The sequence below is a fragment of the Hibiscus syriacus genome, unplaced genomic scaffold (genome assembly GCF_006381635.1).
Source record: "Hibiscus syriacus cultivar Baekdansim isolate YM2019G1 unplaced genomic scaffold, ASM638163v2 tig00110303_pilon, whole genome shotgun sequence".
In the NCBI taxonomy this organism is placed as follows: Eukaryota; Viridiplantae; Streptophyta; class Magnoliopsida; order Malvales; family Malvaceae; genus Hibiscus; species Hibiscus syriacus.
Window position 1 is genome coordinate 882,122 of NW_024062672.1, and position 18,105 is coordinate 900,226.

The 18,105-nt window shown below is 32.2% G+C and overlaps 2 pseudogenes; both read left to right on the plus strand.

Moving 5' to 3' along the window:
* Positions 1–6,666: 6,666 nt before the first annotated feature.
* LOC120116830 lies at positions 6,667–8,949 on the plus strand (annotated as a pseudogene).
* A 5,767-nt stretch (positions 8,950–14,716) lies between these two features.
* On the plus strand, positions 14,717–16,891 carry LOC120116829 (annotated as a pseudogene).
* Positions 16,892–18,105: the final 1,214 nt, after the last annotated feature.

Consider the following 18,105-nt stretch of genomic DNA (forward strand, 5'->3'; position numbering starts at 1 on the left):
CATACCTTAAGTTCTCAGTATTATATCATGGGCTAATGAAAGATATAATATGAATTAATATTAAATACTATGATGAGTGTTATGTGTGAAATGCATGATTATGTAGATTGCATTGAATGAATATATGATTGGATAATATTACATCTTATTATTGTATCATTATATATATTGTGCCCCACTAAGTCGATGACTTAGCGTGTGAGTGTTTCACACGTAGGATTGAAGAAATCAACTGAGCAAGGTTAAGCAGCTGGGATAGCTTCACTCATTCAGATATGAGATCAGAAGCAACTTAAACAGTAGGTTATTTTGTTATGAAAATCAATGTTGGCATGCAATCAAAAGTTTAAGTTGTTTATGCTTTAATTATTTTGTGAGCTTTTGTATAAACTTATGTAAATTATTGGATCTTTTTATATAAGCTTAAATTTTCTATTATTTTGTACAAGTATAATGTTTAAAAAGTCAATGTGACATCTCAGACTCGTATCTGGGTCGGTTATGGGTTGGGGGTGTTACATCAAGGATATGGTAATGGGTCTAATATGAAAGGTAATAATCAAGGTGTGCAAAAAATACTTTTAGATTTGAATCCTAGAGCTTTCTATACTCTATGTGGTTGTCATAGTCTTAATTTGGTTTTATGTGACATTGCAAACACTTCAAATAAAACAAGAGATTTCTTTGGAATAGTTCAACGCATTTATACTTTGTTTGCTAATTCAACAAAGAGGTGGCAAATTTTAAAAGAAAATATGAAAGGTTATACTCCTAAATCATTGTCAACCGCAAGATGGAAGAGTAGAGTTGATAGTATTAAGGCCATAAGATTTCAAATTGTTGAATTACGAGAAGTCTTATTACAACTAACTGATGTTGATAATGATTCTAAAATTCAAAGTGAAGCGAAATCCTTGGCTACAAATGAACTTGGTAGTTTTGAATTTTTTTCTTTCTACAATCATTTGGTATGAAATTCTCTCTGCTGTGAACTTGGTTAGCAAATATTTACAGTCAAAAGACATACTGATTGATTTTGCCATGAGTGAGATAAAAGGGTTGATATCTTTTTTTCAAGAATTATAAAGATGTTGGATTTTCCAATGCCATGGATATTGCAAAAACAATAGCTACTGAAATTGGAATCGACCCTATATTTCCTCATATATGTATGATACGTAGAAAAAGACAATTTGACAAGCTTAATGGTGAGGAAACATCATTATCTCCAGAGGAATCATTTTGAATTCAATATTTCATCTGCATTGTTGATCAAGCTATTTCGTCATTGGAAAAGAGGATTGAACAATATGAATTGTATGAGAGTGTTTTTGGATTTTTGTTCAATTCTGATAAGTTGCAATCAATGGATGACATCAAACTCCAATCTTGTTGTATTAACTTTGAGAATGCTCTTAGGAAAGGTGAGTTATCAGATTGTGATGAACATGATTTGTATATTGAGTTAAAATTACTTAGGGAGATTTACCTAAGGAAAAAAATGGGAGCAATTGATTTATTGAAGTTCTTGAAGCGTTTTAATTGCTTTCCAAATGTCACAATTGTATATAGAATCTTATTGAAAATTCTTGTAATTGTTATTTCTGCAGAAAGTAGTTTTTCGAAACTGAAGTTGATCAAGTCATACTTATGGACAACCATGTCACAAGAAAGGCTAAATGGACTTGTTTTAATGGCCATTGAGAGCGATATTTTGGAAGAAGTCGATACTGAAAGTGTTATAGATGATTTTGTTTCAAAAAAATGTAATACGAGCATCACGTTTAAGTGAATATGTACGAGTTTCTATATTCTTAAATATATCATGTAATATGACATTCTCTCTAGAGGTGGGTATACGGGTTACCCGCCCGTTTAGTCCGCGGGTTTTGACGAAGCGGGCTTAAACGGAGCGGGCTAAAAAGCCCGCATTCATAAACGTTTTGAATTTTAAGGCTCGCGACCCGTCCATTTAACCCGGGGCTAAACGGGTTTACCGCGGCCCGTTAAATAAAAATAATTTTAAATGCTTTAAATGCAATAAAAAATAATGTTTTAACTTACTACACCTTTAAAAATGATCGAGCAACTTGAAAAGGAAGGTAGCACCGTCAAAATAATAAATAATATTTAAATTTTATTTTAAATAGCCGGAAATGATTATAAATAATATTTTTTTAATTTTTTAATCATTAATATATATATATATATATATATATATATAATTACTTAAACTCAAATTAAAAAAACATATTCACTTATATCACCAAATTAAAAAACAAATAAAACAATAGCCACATTATACTTTTATAAAAACGATTATTCAAGGCTATAATATAAAGACACAGAAGTGTCTGAATTCTAAAAGCAAAAATTCAAACAAAAAAATTCAACAAAGTCAAACATTATACAAATCTAACAAGAAAGTTGTCAAGGATCCTAATAATTGTATTTATGGATACTTTAGAGAAAGACTAAAACATAATATGAAAATATAAAATAAAATACTTACAGTATAAGAGTAAATTTGAAAGATACAGTTATACTAAAATTGATAAAATATAAGTCATTAATTTGTTAAAATATATTTATTTTGTAAAAGTCTTTAAAAGTTGAAAAATATGTTTTCAATGTTTTCTTTTACTTTTCTTTCTTATTTTTAATCCAAATATTACGTGTCATGTAATATTATAGAATATCACGTTACTTTTTAATTAAAGAACAAAATGGATAACATACTTCATGAAAAAAATAAAAGTCAAAATTAAATAAAAAAAATCTTTAAATACCAAAATGATAATGATGTATATTTAAATGAAAAAATATCAAGCAGCGGTAAAATTATGACAAACGCCCTAATAAATTTAAGAACTAAAGTTATAAGTAACATCATATTTATAGGTAATTATTTCTTTTTCTATAAAATTCTTTAAGTTTTTTCTCTAAAATTTTATGAATTTTAAATTAAACAGGCTTTAGCGGGTTTCGCGGGTAGCCCGCAGTTATACCCATTAAACCCTGGGTTTAACGGCGGGCTAAAAAGCCTGCAATTTAAACGATCTTCAATTTTTGAGGCTCGAAGCCCGCACGGGTCGCGGGTTAAACGGGTAGTCCGCGGGCCTTAGCCCATATACCCACTCTAATTCTCTCTATAGTTTAGTAAAGATTTCTAGTTAATAAAGTCATATTTAAAAAAAGGTAAACTACACGGGAGACCACCAAACTATGGTCAATAATCAATTTGACCACCGAACTATTTTTTGTCTCAATTCGACCACTAAACTTTTTAATTGATTCAATCATACCACTCTCCGTTAAAAAAATAACGGAGAACCCGATGTGTCCATTAATAAATTGCATAATTATATATTGGTCCTTATATTGGTATAATTATACATTTGATCCTTATAATTTATATTCTATCAATTTAGTCATATTTTAATTCAATAAATAAATAAACTATCCAATTAAAATGTGACACGTGTCATATATGATTGAAAGATTTATTTATGAATTTCAGATTATTTAATTAAATAATTTTTCTATCCATCAGTGGTACACGTGTCACACCCAATGAATGTGAAAATTCAAAAGACCAACTTGTGCCCAAGGTGAATCGAACCAAGGTCTTGGTGATAAAGCTTCTAGATGACAAACCATTGGGCTAAAGGTCCCTAATGGTTTAGAGTTACAACAAGTTTTATTTAACTTGTAAAACTTTGTTAAGAATAAAACCTTAAACAAATTATTTGTTTAAACAAATTATTATTTAAATTAATTGTAAACTGTTTATTTGAATTAAAAATATTCAATTTTTATATAAATTATAAAATATTAAAAAAATTCGTTAATTCGAAAATTGACCGAATTAAACGAAATTTGTTCGGTTCGGTTAATAATTTTCAAATAAATTTTTGGTTCGATTAACTGAACCCAATTAACCGAATTTTTGCTCCAATTAATAATTAAAAAAATTTGGTTAATTCGGTTCGGTTAATAATTTTCAAATTAATTCGGTTCGGTTAATAATTTTCAAATAAATTTTGGTTCGATTAATCGAGCCGAATTAACCGAATTTTTGGATTAATAATTAAAAAATCGGTTAATTCGGTTTAGTTAATAAATTTCAAATTAATTTAGTTCGGTTAATAATTTTCAGATAAATTTTGGTTCAATTAACTGAACCGAATTAACCACATTTTTTCTTTAATCGTTAATTGAACCAAAATTTATTTGAAAATTATTAGCCGTGAATAATTTATTTAATTACATAATAATTTGTTTAAACAAATAATTTGTTTAAGGTTTCATCCTTAACATACTTTTACAAGTCAAATAAAACTTGTTGTAACTTAAACCATTGGGGACCTTTGGCTCAATGGTTTGCCGCATGGAAGCTTTATCCCCAAGACTCTGGTTTGATTCAACTCTGGCACAAGTTGGTCTCTTTAATTTTCACATCTATTGGGTGGTGACACGTGCCACCTGATTGGATAGAAAAACTATTTAATTAAACAATTTGAAATTCATAAATAAAATCTTCCAATAATATATTGACACGTGTTACGTTTTAGTTAGATAGTTAAATTTATTTAATTGAATTAAAATAGTGACTAAATTGATAGAATATGTAAATATTAAGGACCAAATATATAATTATGTCAATTTATTAATGGACTCGTCAGACTCTCCGTTATTTTTTTAACGGATAGTGGTCTGATTGAATCAATTAAAAAGTTTGGTGGTCGAAGTGAGACAAAAAAATAGTTTGGTGGTCATATTGATTATTGACCATAGTTTGGTGGGCCTCCCGTGTAGTTTACCCTAAAAAATTGAAATTTAAGGGCCTCTTTTTAAGAATTTGCACATGACCTCCAACGTCTTAACCCCGACCCTATTTCTTGTCTTCTACCGATACTTCTTTACTTTGGTATATTCCTTACGTTCTTGTCCAAGTTAAACAAAATGTCTTAATTGTACCTTAGTTTAGGACATTCTTATTTATTTTTCTTAGTTTAGTGGCTGGATGTTGCACACCCAATTTAAGAGGTTCATGTTCAGGTTCAGGTTCAGTCACTTTGAAATTCATGTATTTTCTCATAATTTTTCTTCAAATACTATTTATTTTTTATAAATATGGATAAATACAATATAATATATGTTCAATCAATTGATAATGAACATCATACTCTTCTAGATGCTTGAATCTGAGACTTCTACCACTGAAGTCCTAAATTCGTCCTCAAATATGATTTAGTTTAAATATTATATTTTATCGAAATATTATAACTTGCGTCTTTACCCTGGTATGGTATTTGAGTGATGGAAGTCCCAAGTTTAATATCCTTAGAATTTTTATACAATTTCCTTTAACTTTTTACCAATAAAATTGTCCAGCTTATTATTGTATATTAATTTTAACATGAAAGGTTTTAAACGATGATGACTTTAATGAAGCTTATTCAATTTTAGTGACCACAATGAAAATATATAAGAGTTTAATGACTGAAATTGTAATTTACGCTTATTTTTTATAAGCAGCTATTCGTAAGCTGTAATTTTTTGGGTAGAGTACACAAGTGGTCCCCCTGACTACAAAGTGCTGCTTTGTTGAGTCATCTAACTATTAAAAGTTATGAAATGGTCACTTGTCTATTCATATATTCAAAATTCATCCTTTTACGTTAAACAATTTACAGGCGTCTGAGATGATGTTAATTTATTGACTGAAATATGAAAAAAATTATCTCATAACTGTTTGAGTTGTATTTTATGGATTGAGTCTTCTTTTATATTATGTCGTCGAGTCAATGCTTGAAAGCAATAGTAGTGCCTGTAAACATCATTAAACTATGATTTTTTTCATATTTCAGTTAACATATTAACATTCAGGTCAAGCGATCGCCAATTTTTAAACAAAAAAAGACAAGTTTGGAACATGTGTATTGTTAGGCGATCATTTTACAACTTTAATAATTAAAGAACTCAATAAAATAACATCTTATAATCAAAGGACCATTTATGTACTTTACCCATGGTTTTTACTTTCGTTAAAGTTACCCGTTTTAAACTAAAGAGATTGGTTCTATAAATTCGAGGAGAAGTCTGAAATAAAGGAAAGAAAAACTGAAAAGTCATTAAAATAGTTACAGATCATCAAAATTTTCAATTTTTAAGTAGATTTAAAAAAACGATCTAATTTATTACGGTTGATCCCTTTCAGCCTTCATTTATTTAAAATTTTTGTTGATTTAATATTAAAAAATTGTTAACCTAACCCCTAATTAAATGACAAAAATATTTTCAATTAAAATAAAATTCTGGTAGATGTCGAATCCTACAACTGCTATTTTAATAATTTTTTTGACTCTTTATAAAAAATAAAAAAAATAATTAATAAATGCTTTTGTATTAAATAAATATTAATTTCAGCCGTATCAGATTTAAAAAAATATCCCGGAAGATTTAAAAAGTAATCTTCCTCGTTTCAGAATCGGGTGGAATGGTAGTTGAGTTTACACGTGACTGCGCACGTGCCATATAATAACCTCACCTTCTCCCTATTCCCGTACCTACCCATCGTTTTCTTATTAATCACGAACCTACCCCTCACAGATAGAGGCTATAATGCTCACAGTGTCACTCCACTTCCCACACCTCAAAATAAAATTAAAATAATAAAAGAAAAACGAAGGCTTTAATAAACTAGAGCGAAATGTCTACGTCGCCGTCCATCACCCAAATCGAGGTGGAGAACGTTACCTTCGCTCCGTCGGTGAAGCCTCCGGGTTCCACCAACAATCTGTTCCTCGGTGGCGCAGGTTAGTGTTCCCCCGCACTCTCTTTTTAAAATTCGTTCGATCGCCTTTCCCCCCTCCTTTGTTGTTGTTCTGCTAAGGATCAGTGCTAACGTGCGTAGGGTGAGAGGGTTGGATATCGAAGGAAAGTTCATAAAGGTCACCGCGATCGGAGTGTACTTGGAAGATAAAGCTGTGAAGTGCCTTGCCGCTAAGTGGAAGGGTAAGAATGCCGAGGAGTTAGCGGAATCCGTTGAGTTCTTTAGAGATATCGTTACAGGTAATTTCCAAAAAGTTTCTCATATTCTGTTTGTTTGTTTCAGTTGAAAAAAGAGAGTAAGTTTAGATTATGAAAATTGTGATAAAAAATTAGAACAATTTCCCTAATAATGTGAGGGAAAGCAATGACGATGATAATCAAGTTAAGACTCGATCTGCATGGTAGGGATTAGAGATATATGCACTTTTGTATTTCATCCGCAAACTGCATCTTTGCGGTCAATCCTACAAGATCGCTGATAGAACCACGTGAATTCCTGACAGTTTTATATGTTTTGTCTGTCATACCTCCAAATAATTAGCATTAGTCTAACACCAATATTGAAAGTCAGTATATATGTTACGATGCAAGGCTGGAAGAGGATATTTCTCCTCTAGATCTCACGAACTCTCGCTTCAATCTTCCTCTATTGTTCATCATCTCTTTCAGTCTTTGATTGATGTCTGCAAACTCTTCGTCCAAACTAGAACGGGAATCTTCAAATGCCACACAATTCCATTGTTGTCATCAACGGTACTATGTTGCCATTGTTCATTTTTTAATAAAGTATTGTTTTGTTTATAAATACCTAAAGAAGATTAGTGAATTATGTGTTGCTGGCGGATTTTTTTCTATTATAATTTCATGTCTAGTTAAGATGTTGGTGTAGCAGGTTGGGAAAACCGTTATGATCAGCATATGAGTTAGGCTTAAAATGTTAAATAAAGTTTGGGATCAAGCATACTGTCTGTCTGCCCTATAGCTATCCGTCAATCCTAATATTTAAGGTATGCATTTGTAGTTGTATTGTAGGTGACTTTGAGAAGTTCATCTGGGTGACAGTGATCACAGTGTGATCAGTGTCAGAACTAATGGTTTGCTAAGTAAAATTGAATCAGATCGAGCAAATACCGCCTGCCCTGCCCTATTTCTCTCCTATCCCAATCCTAATGTTTTGGTATGCATTTGTAATTTGTATCTGAGGCGACTTTGAGAAGTTCATTCAGGTAACAATGATCCTGCCATTAACGGGTCAACAATACACTGAGAAAGTAGCGGAGAATTGCGTTGCCATCTGAAATCACTTGGAATCTACACTGATGCAGAAGCAAAGGCCATTGAAGAATTCCGTGAGGCCTTAAAGAATGAAAACTTCCCGCCTGGGGCCTCCATCTTTTCACATATCACCCAGTAGTTCCTTAACAGTAGTCGAAAAAAATTTCGAATTATTAAACATTCATTACTTTTTCTTCATTAAATATGGAGATTGATTATCCTGAATTACCAAATGATTGGAGTTGAAGTAGAAGTAGTCTTATCAGTTACGTCTTTCATTAGCTAGTTATCAATTTCGGCAAAACCTTTAATTGTACTCAAATAAGCCCTTAACTTGGGTGTAAACACATGTTCTAAAAAAATCAGATTGGAGTTTCCAAAGATATGTCGGTGCCGGAAGCTGGAAAAGCTGTGATAGAGAATAAATACTAGGAAATTCAGTGCTGGAGTCCATCATTGGTAAGAATGGAGTTTCTCTGCAGCAAAGCAAAGCTTGGCATCAAGATTGTCACCATTGTTGAATGAGAGTCTTAAGTAGAGTTTCACTGTCTCTTTGAGAGAAGCTGATGCTTTTCTTAGAAATCATGTGTGAGCTTTTCATATTATCTTTGAAGCAACTTGTATTCTAATTTCCGAGTCGGATTGAATCTTCTTTGGGATATCTTTGTTTTGAAGGAAACGTTTCCATATGTGAGAAATAAAAGCTTAATGAGTCGAATGTACCAAGTGACATCAACGGTTAAAAGATTATTGTTAATCTTTGAGGTCTTAAGACTCGAGTGTCTCGTATGCAAAGGGTATGAATGTTCATGATCAAACGGGAGGGGATAGACTTGAAGCAAAAATACCTTAAAAGAGTAAAAATCTTGTTTATCTGTTTGTTGTTGTACTGTGGAATTCGGGTCAAGGTATCCAAAGCTTCCCTTTTAGGTTACGTTCACATACGTACGACCAGTCTTTGATGGAACGAAATCTAACAGTTTAGCCAAAGATACAGTTAATTGAGAAATTCTCTGAACACAGTTTACTCTTTAGTATTTTTTTCTGCCTTCTCATAACATATATGTTTTCACTGGTCAAACATTCTTAATTGTAATTTCTAATATATATATTGTTTTCAGAAAACACAAAATGAAATGTAAAACCAAACATATGTATGTCTATACAAGAAATAATTTTGTTAATGTGGATATAGATTTGGGTTCCAAACTTTAAATTTAGGATTCGATTTATATTCAATGTTTGTTTATTTAACTGCGTACTTAAATTCTTCTTTGAGATTAATTTAAAAATTTATCCAATCAAATACAAGAATTTGATTTAATTTATTATTTAAACTGATACTTAATTAAATGAATTGTTTAAATTATATATTATATTTATATAATTTAAATATAATTAAATTAAATAAATTTAAGTACCAAATTCAATTCAATTATCTAAATGATTTTGGAAAATATTTAAGAGTATATAAAATAAAAAGGGAATATTAAATATATAGGAGTTTATTAATTATAGTATATATTTTTATAGATGTCGCTGTCCGACGTGTGAATAAGAGTTTTTGGAAAGCGAGGAGCATCGCGGATCTAATTTCTAATACCGACAAAAAAAAGAGAAGAAAATCATCTACGGCCTGGCCCCCGGTCTTTCTTAAGACCGAAACAGTTATTCAACACGTAATTTGCTGATACAAATTATATATGCAAAATATACAAAGCCAATTCTTATGCATCATTTACTTTGGGTGTGAGCAAAAAATTTGATTTTTTTTTCATTTGATTTTATTTAAATTAATTTTGAGTTGTAATTTTATAATTAAAAAGTTTTAAATTCAAGTTGAGTTATAAAATATAATTTAAATAACTCAATTTTTTAAATAATTAATAGATTAATTTTAAGTTTGAGTCAAATCACTCGACTTTATATATATACATATCACATACGAAAAAAAAAGTATATATAGTTAGGATGCACATATACAACGTAAAACTCTTAGTTTTACACGGATTTAGAATCGTTGGATGAGTGAAAAATGATTGAGATTGACACTTTATTTTTTTCCAGTAATGTCTTCTCATTTTCCATTGTTAATCTCAGACTCATCCAACTGTCCTAAATCTTTGTACAACTAAACAAATTTTACATTGTGTAAAAGGATCATATCCCTATATATATATATTGAATTCAAATAGTATCATAATATCATAAATATTTATAATTAAATTTAAACAGAAACTCAATCAACTAGACTCTAATTTTATAAACATGGCTCGATTTAAAAAAATCAAATTAAGACCAAGAAATAAATATCGTGGATTCATATTCGTCTCCCTATGATTCATTCAATGATGATTCTAAAGGTGATTAGTTCAACTAGTGCAGTCAATATGAAAAAGTAAATATTCGTGAGGTAACTCAGTCTGAATGATTAACAAGTATCACAATGTTGAGATCTGTTAGTTTGATTTGCCTCGATATTCTGATAATTCAACATAATTCCTGAATACTACAAACCATCATTTTACACTTTTTGGTTAATTTACTAATAATCTTTAGGAATTAAATTGCCTAGAATGCCTCTGATGGCTGAGTAATGGAATCACTCTTGTTATATTCGAATTTTAAATAATTCTGATGTAAAGGTTCCTAAATACCTTTATGATGCACTCTAATCCTAAATGGTCCTGAAGCATCAATTTATATGTTTGATTAAATCTATTAGTAATTGAATCCCTTTTAATAGGGATCTCGTTTCTAAAATCCAGTCAATTTATAGAAGTTCTATGTTTTCCGTTCTTGATAACCACTAAGTGCCTCTGAAAAACAACTTGATCCTCTAATTTGGTCCTTGTGTGCTATATAACTATTTACATTATCATATGCACATGATTGTTTTATTTGATTTAAATCTTGATTTTTAATTTACTAAATTTTAAATCATGCTTGCATGATACATGTTCTCTGATTATTTTTACTAAAAAAAATGCCTTGATTATGATTTCTTATTCTATTACTATCTGAAGTGTTTTACTTGGAACTCTTTGGGATGTGATATGGAGTTGTTCAGGTTCAGCTTCGATTAAGCCGGTAATTCCTTATGGACTTAATACGACCCTTGGGTAGGCTTTAGGCCCAACGGGCTTAGGGTAAGACCTTATGGATCCTTATGGACTTGAGGCACCCTTCAGGTGGGTTCTACGCTTCAGCTAAGGTAAGTCCTTATGGACCCAAGATACTCCCTCAGGTTGTCTCCATGCCCAATGTGCCTGAGGTAAGTTCTTATGGATGCAGTTTTTGGATAACTACATATTAGTGTTCTGTTGGAGGGTATTGGAGGGTATTACTGTGATTTTAAAATCTATTTTCCTAAAATAAATTACTACTTTTTTTAAATATGTACACTTATTTTAGTTTTGTGGGAACACATTAGACACCCCTTTTCAATCTCCTGAATCTGTCTCTATACATGTTTCTTTTAACCTGTAGGTTTCCTAATTGTTACTGAAGAATTAATTAACAAACGTCAACTCATCAATGGAACTTGTATATTAGATGAATGAGAAATTTACTATCTTACCATATAATCATTTGATAATATAATCACCTTTTAGGGATAATTTTTTTAATTTTTAAATATATCTCTTAAAACTATACGTATAATTAATGTGAGACAAAATTTTTGAGACTAATGACGTATATTATTATAACACATCAAAAAAAATATTTTTTTAAAAACTAAATAAATTTTATAGTAGACTAATCACAATCGATTAAAAGATATATACTAGTCACTATTTCATTCAACTATCTGTTTAGTCCTCTTTAGACATTGATTTTCTGTTGACGAATAATTTAGGAAGGATAATTTTTCTCAAATAAGACATTGAAGGTCAAGTGTTTAAAGAAAATAAATATCAAAATAATTATTCAATCAAACGTTACGAATATTCTTAATATTATGTCTTAATACAGAGATGGATCTAGGCGAAGGCGGGGGCAATCTCTCAACTAGACTCTAATTTTAAAACTCGACTCGATTTAAAAAAAATGAAATTAAGATCGAGAATATAATAAATCGTTGGATTCATATTGTCTCCCTATGATCCGATCAATGATGATTCTAAAGGTGATCAGTTCAACTAGTGCAGTCAGTATGAAGAAGTAAATATCCGTGAGGTATCTCGGTTTGAATGATTAGCAAGTATCACAATGTTGAGATCTGTTTAGTTTATTTGGTTCGATATTATGATAATTTGACATAATTCCTTAATACTACAAACCATCATTTTACTCTTTTGGGTTAATTTACTAAGAATTCTTTAGGAATTAAATTGCCTAATATTCCCCTGATAGCTGAGTAATGGAATCACTCTTGTTATATTTGAATATTAATAATTCTGATGTAAAGGTTTCTAAATACCTTCCTGATGCACTCTAATCTTAAATGGTCCTGAAGCATCAATTTCTATATGTTTGATTAGATCTATTAGTAATTGAATCCCTTTTAATAGGGATATCGTTTCTAAAATCCGATCAATTTATAAAGTTCTATGTTTTCCCTCTTGATAATACTAAGTGCATGAAAATAACTTAATCCTCTAATTTGATCCTTGTGTGCTATATAACTATTTTAAATTAACATATGCACATATTGTTTTATTTGATTTAAATCATGATTTTAATTTACTGAATTTTAATCATGTTTGCATTATACATGTTCTCTAATATATTTTACTGAAAATAAATATATGATTATGATTTTTTTTATATTATCTGAAATTGTTTTATTTGGAACTCTTTGGGATGTGATATGGAGTTTTTCAGGTTTAGCTTTAATCAAGCCGATAATTTTTTATAGACTTAATACGACCCTTGGGTAGGCTTTTAGGCCCAACAGGATTAGAGTAAGACCTTATGGATCCTTATGGACTTGAGGCACACCCTTCAGGTGGGTTATACGCTTCAGCTAAGGTAAATCCTTATGGACCCAAGATACTCCCTTAGGTTGTCTCCTACGCCCAATGTGCCTGAGGTAAGTCCTTATGGATGAAGTTTCTGGATAACTACATATTGGTGTTCGATTGGAGGGTATTACTGTGATTTTAAAATATGTTTTCCTGAAATAAATTACTACTTTTTTAACTATATGTACACTTATTTTTAGTTTTGTGGGAACACATTAGACACCCCATTTCATTCTCCTGAATCTGTCTCTCTAAATGTTTCCTTTAAACTGTAGGTTTCCTAACTGTTACCTGAAGAATTCATTAATAAACGTCAACTCATCAATGGAACTTGTATATGCTTAGATGAATAAGAAAATTTTCTATCTTACCATATATTTGTTTGTCCTTTAGCATCATCCGATAATTCTGTATTACTGAGCTTTCCTAAAGTTTATTATGTTATTTACCATTTCAGGTTAAAAAGATTTGAGCATGTATAGTTATCAACATTATGAATGGGAGTACCTTCGGCATCACTTACAAAGTACGGTACAAATGTAATTAGAGGACATGTAGGTCATATTTGTTTTTATACTGAGTTTGAAACTTATATGATATTGTGTAAGATTAAAATTTTGTTTTAATATATGAATGGTTTTCTGAACTCGTATTTTTATATATAATTGTTTTACGGTTTTACATGTTTTAATAAAATATTATTTTCCCTGAATTTTTAGTGTGAATTTCTACGGTGGCACTACGTGGCACCTCGGATCAGATGGGTCACCCGTATCGTCTAAGGGTGTTACACTAATGCTATATTTTATATCAAAATAAGTACCTAAAGTATTCAATTTTTTCATCTAAGTATTTTAAATATTCTTTAATTAAAGCCACATGTCAACTTTTTTAGAACTTAGATGAAAAAGTTTGAATAGTTTAGGTACCTATTTTGACATAAAATACTTTAGATACTTATTTTGACAAAAAATAACTTTAGTTATTTATTTTGACCAAAAAAATACTTTAGGTACTTAAAATGAAAAGGAAGGTATACTTTAAGTACTTACTTATGATAAAGCCAAAGAAAAAAACACGTAGCACCACGTGCTATGCACGCATTGATCAAAGTAATCTCCCACGTATCCCTCTTTCCCTCCTAAGAAACGAAAGACTTGATGTATAGTTCAGTTCAGAGAATTTAGTTCAGCCAAAGAGTGTTCACACAATTGAAAATTATTAAAAAAAATATTTTATATCTAATTTAAATAAAAAAAATTACTCATAAATTAAATTTTTATTCAATTCTAATTATTGTTTTTCAAAATATGTTAATTTTTCCCACTTTTTCTAGATTATATAAGTGGAACTTGTCCCACACCCCTTACATTCCCAATGAAAAACCGTAATGAACACAATACTAATGACTTAATAAGAATATAATTGATAACTTAACAATTAAATAAACAAAGAGGAAAACTTAACGATTAACATTTTCACGTGAATATTGAATTTCTATAAATATAATAACAAAAAATTTCACCGAACCCAAAGCGCCATTTTGTTGTTTCATCGTCTACATCTCCTGATTCTCTTAAGAATAGGCCAAAACCATATCAGTAATTTGATTCTAACGCAAGAAACGAGAAACCATTATGTCTCGTATTGTAGCCGAATCTATATCGTCGGCTAATGCTAATTGTTCCTTTTTTTACCCCCACTCGGTGGAGATTATCGCCGGCGAATTATCAGCCTCCGTCACTGGTGATTTGCCGACGCTTGAACAGTTATTTAAACACGGCGGTTATGTATTGGAAACCGCCACAGCCGACGGAACTTCCGTCGGTGAAACCAACATTAATGTCACTAAGCTGCTGCCAGTGCCACTTGTTCTTTCTTTCAACAACCTTACGTATAGTGTAAAGGTTCGTCGCAAGATGCCACTGTTGGGATTCTCCGCCGCTGGAGGAGGTGGTTTAACGAAAACGTTGCTTAATGATATCTAATGTGAGGCCCGAGACGGCGAGATACTGGCGGTGCTCGGAGCAAGTGGGTCCGGGAAATCTACGCTCATAGACGCTTTAGCTAATAGAATAGCTAAAGGGAGTTTGCAAGGGAACATCACTATAAACGACGATATTCTCTCGTCTCGGATGTTGAAAGCTATTTCTGCTTATGTCATGCAGCACGATTTGCTTTTTCCGATGCTTACTGTCGAAGAAACCTTAATGTTTGCAGCTGAGTTTCGGCTTCCTCTGACCTTGTCCAAATCCGGTAAGAAAACTCGAGTTAAAACTTTGATCGAGCAATTGGGATTACGAAATGCTGCCAAAACTGTTATCGGCGACGAAGGGCATCGAGGTGTTTCGGGTGGCGAACGGCGTCGTGTATCGATAGGAATCGATATAATTCATGACCCCATTGTTTTATTCTTGGATGAGCCTACATCGGGACTCGATTCAACGAGTGCTTTCATGATAGTGAAGGCTTTGCAAAGGATTGCTCAAAGTGGAAGCATTGTTTTAATGTCAGTTCATCAGCCAAGTTACCGAATTCTTGGATCAGTTGACCGATTGATAATTTTGTCTAGAGGCCAAACTGTTTATAGCGGATTAACGACAAATCTATCGCTATATCTCTCTGACTTCGGGCATCCGATACCGGAGAACGAAAATAAAATCGAGTTTGCTCTCGATTTAATCTGGGAACTCGAAGAATCTACTGAAGGGATGAAAAGCTTGGTTGAATTCAACAAGTCATGGCAAAAAAGAAACTCGGAGCCGGACAGGCGAAGTTCGTCACTAAAAGAAGCAATTAGCTCTAGTATTTCTAGAGGCAAACTTGCTTCGGGTGTAACCATTGATGTTGGTTCAGCATCCATGGTTCCGACATTTGCAAACCCTTTCTGGAAAGAAATCGCGGTTTTATCAAGCCGATCGATTCAGAATTCAAGAAGGATGCCCGAGGTGTTTGGTATCCGATTGGCGGCGGTTTTATTGACGGGTCTAATTTTATCGTCTATATTTTGGCAACTCGATAACTCACCAAAAGGGATACAAAAACGACTAGGATACTTTGTTTTTGCAATGTCGACGACGTTTTACGCTTGTACCGACGCTTTCGCGGGTTTTCTCCTCGAAAGGTACATTTTCATGAGAGAAACAGCTTATAATTCTTACAGGATTATCTTATGTAATATCAAATGCTTTGGTCGCTTTACCGGGCCTAGTTGTCTTGTCTTTTGCCTTTTCGACCACCACATTCTGGACATAGGCCTCAAAGGTGGATTTTCGGGATTCGTATTTTATTTCTCAATCATATTTGCTTCATTTTGGTCCGGAAGTTCACTTGTCACATTTCTGTCCGGTGTTATCCCATTTGAGGTTAGGCTACCCCATCATCGTCGCTATCTTAGCCATTTCTTGCTCTTCAGCGGCTTCTTCATCAACCGTGACCAAATCCCGACCTATTGGATTTGGTTCCATTACGTATCCCTCATCAAGTATCCTTACGAGGCAGGTTTGCGGAACGAATTCGATAATCCTACGGAATGTTTCGTTAGAGGGATTCAGATATTCGACGGCACGCCACTCGAAGCGGTTCCGGATGCCATGAAAGTGAGATTGTTAGCCTCCTTGAGCGATACTTTGGGGACGACGGAGATTACGAGCTCCACATGCTTGACATCGGGAGTTGATGTTTTGAAGAAACAGGGAATCTCAGATTTGAGCAAATGGGATTGCTTGTTTATCACTTTGGCTTGGGGATTATTTTTCAGGGTTTTGTTTTATTTCTCTTTGTTATTGGGAAGCAAAAACAAGAGAACATGAGAAGAATTTCCCATTAATAATTTCATTTTCCAATTAAGAAAAGAAAAGGAGAAGAAATTGTGTGAATGATATCTTCCTAACTATTTTTTTTCATTAGACTTTCAAATAATTTTAATAATATAAAATTGAATAAAAATATATTTTATTTTATAGTAGAACTATGTGCATTAAATGAAATAAGATTTAGGATAATTTGAAGGGAAAAAAACCCAGTAATAATGAAATATAATTTGTATTACTAAAATCAATAGTTAATAATTTGAAAAATAATAGAAAAATATTTACATATGAGCTACAATAAGTAGTAATATGAAATATATACATAATTCGTGTTACTAAAATCAAATTTGTAGGTGCAAGAAAACAGCTGCACACGTGTGGAATACATCCTAAGGTGGTCTTGTCCAACGTGCTAAGAGTATTTGTTCAACACCTCAAAGGGCTTAACATACTCCAACGATGACATCTCTTGCCGCCGGCACTAAAACTATCGCCTTCGGCCACCGGAGGAAACATGGGCAATGGGTGGTTTCTTCTGTTTTGCCTTCTCTTTAAATCACTTAGCTCCATCCTCTGTGGTATCTTTGTTACCCCTATCAAGGCCCTGTGTTGTTTGACAGAAGAAGATCTCTGAGACCTACATATTTTGGCTGATAAAGAAAATTTGGCTTGAAATTCACAGAGTAAAGAGAACCCAAATCATTTTTTGTTCCTGTTGAATCGCCTGAACGATATAAAGGGGAAAGAGACTTATTTTGATCACCATCACCACCAACAAAGTCTCGTTCTTGGATGAGTTCACCACAGAAAACGATGTCGCCTTTGTTGTTTTTCACAGGAGTGTTGGGAATGAAAGGAAACTCAAAAAGTTGAGAGAGAGTTTGCTGAAGCTCTTCTGGATTGATGGTATAAGTATTGTTTGTATCCATTTTTCTATAAGTTTGGTAAGAAGAACGAGGTTTATAAACATGTTTGGTTTGGGATTCTAGAGGAAGGCTTTGAAAGGAAGGGTTCCAGAGAGATGAAATATGGATTGTAGACAACAAGACTTGGTGGAATGAATGGAAGGGGGAAGAAGAATTGACTAAGATACTATGATGAAATCAACTCTATCTAGAAAGAAAGATATTTTATTCTTCATATCTTTACTGTTGTAAAAGCAACAACTCCCTCTCATGGCGGTCTGTTGTTTCCATATGGCTTCCGTCAACTAA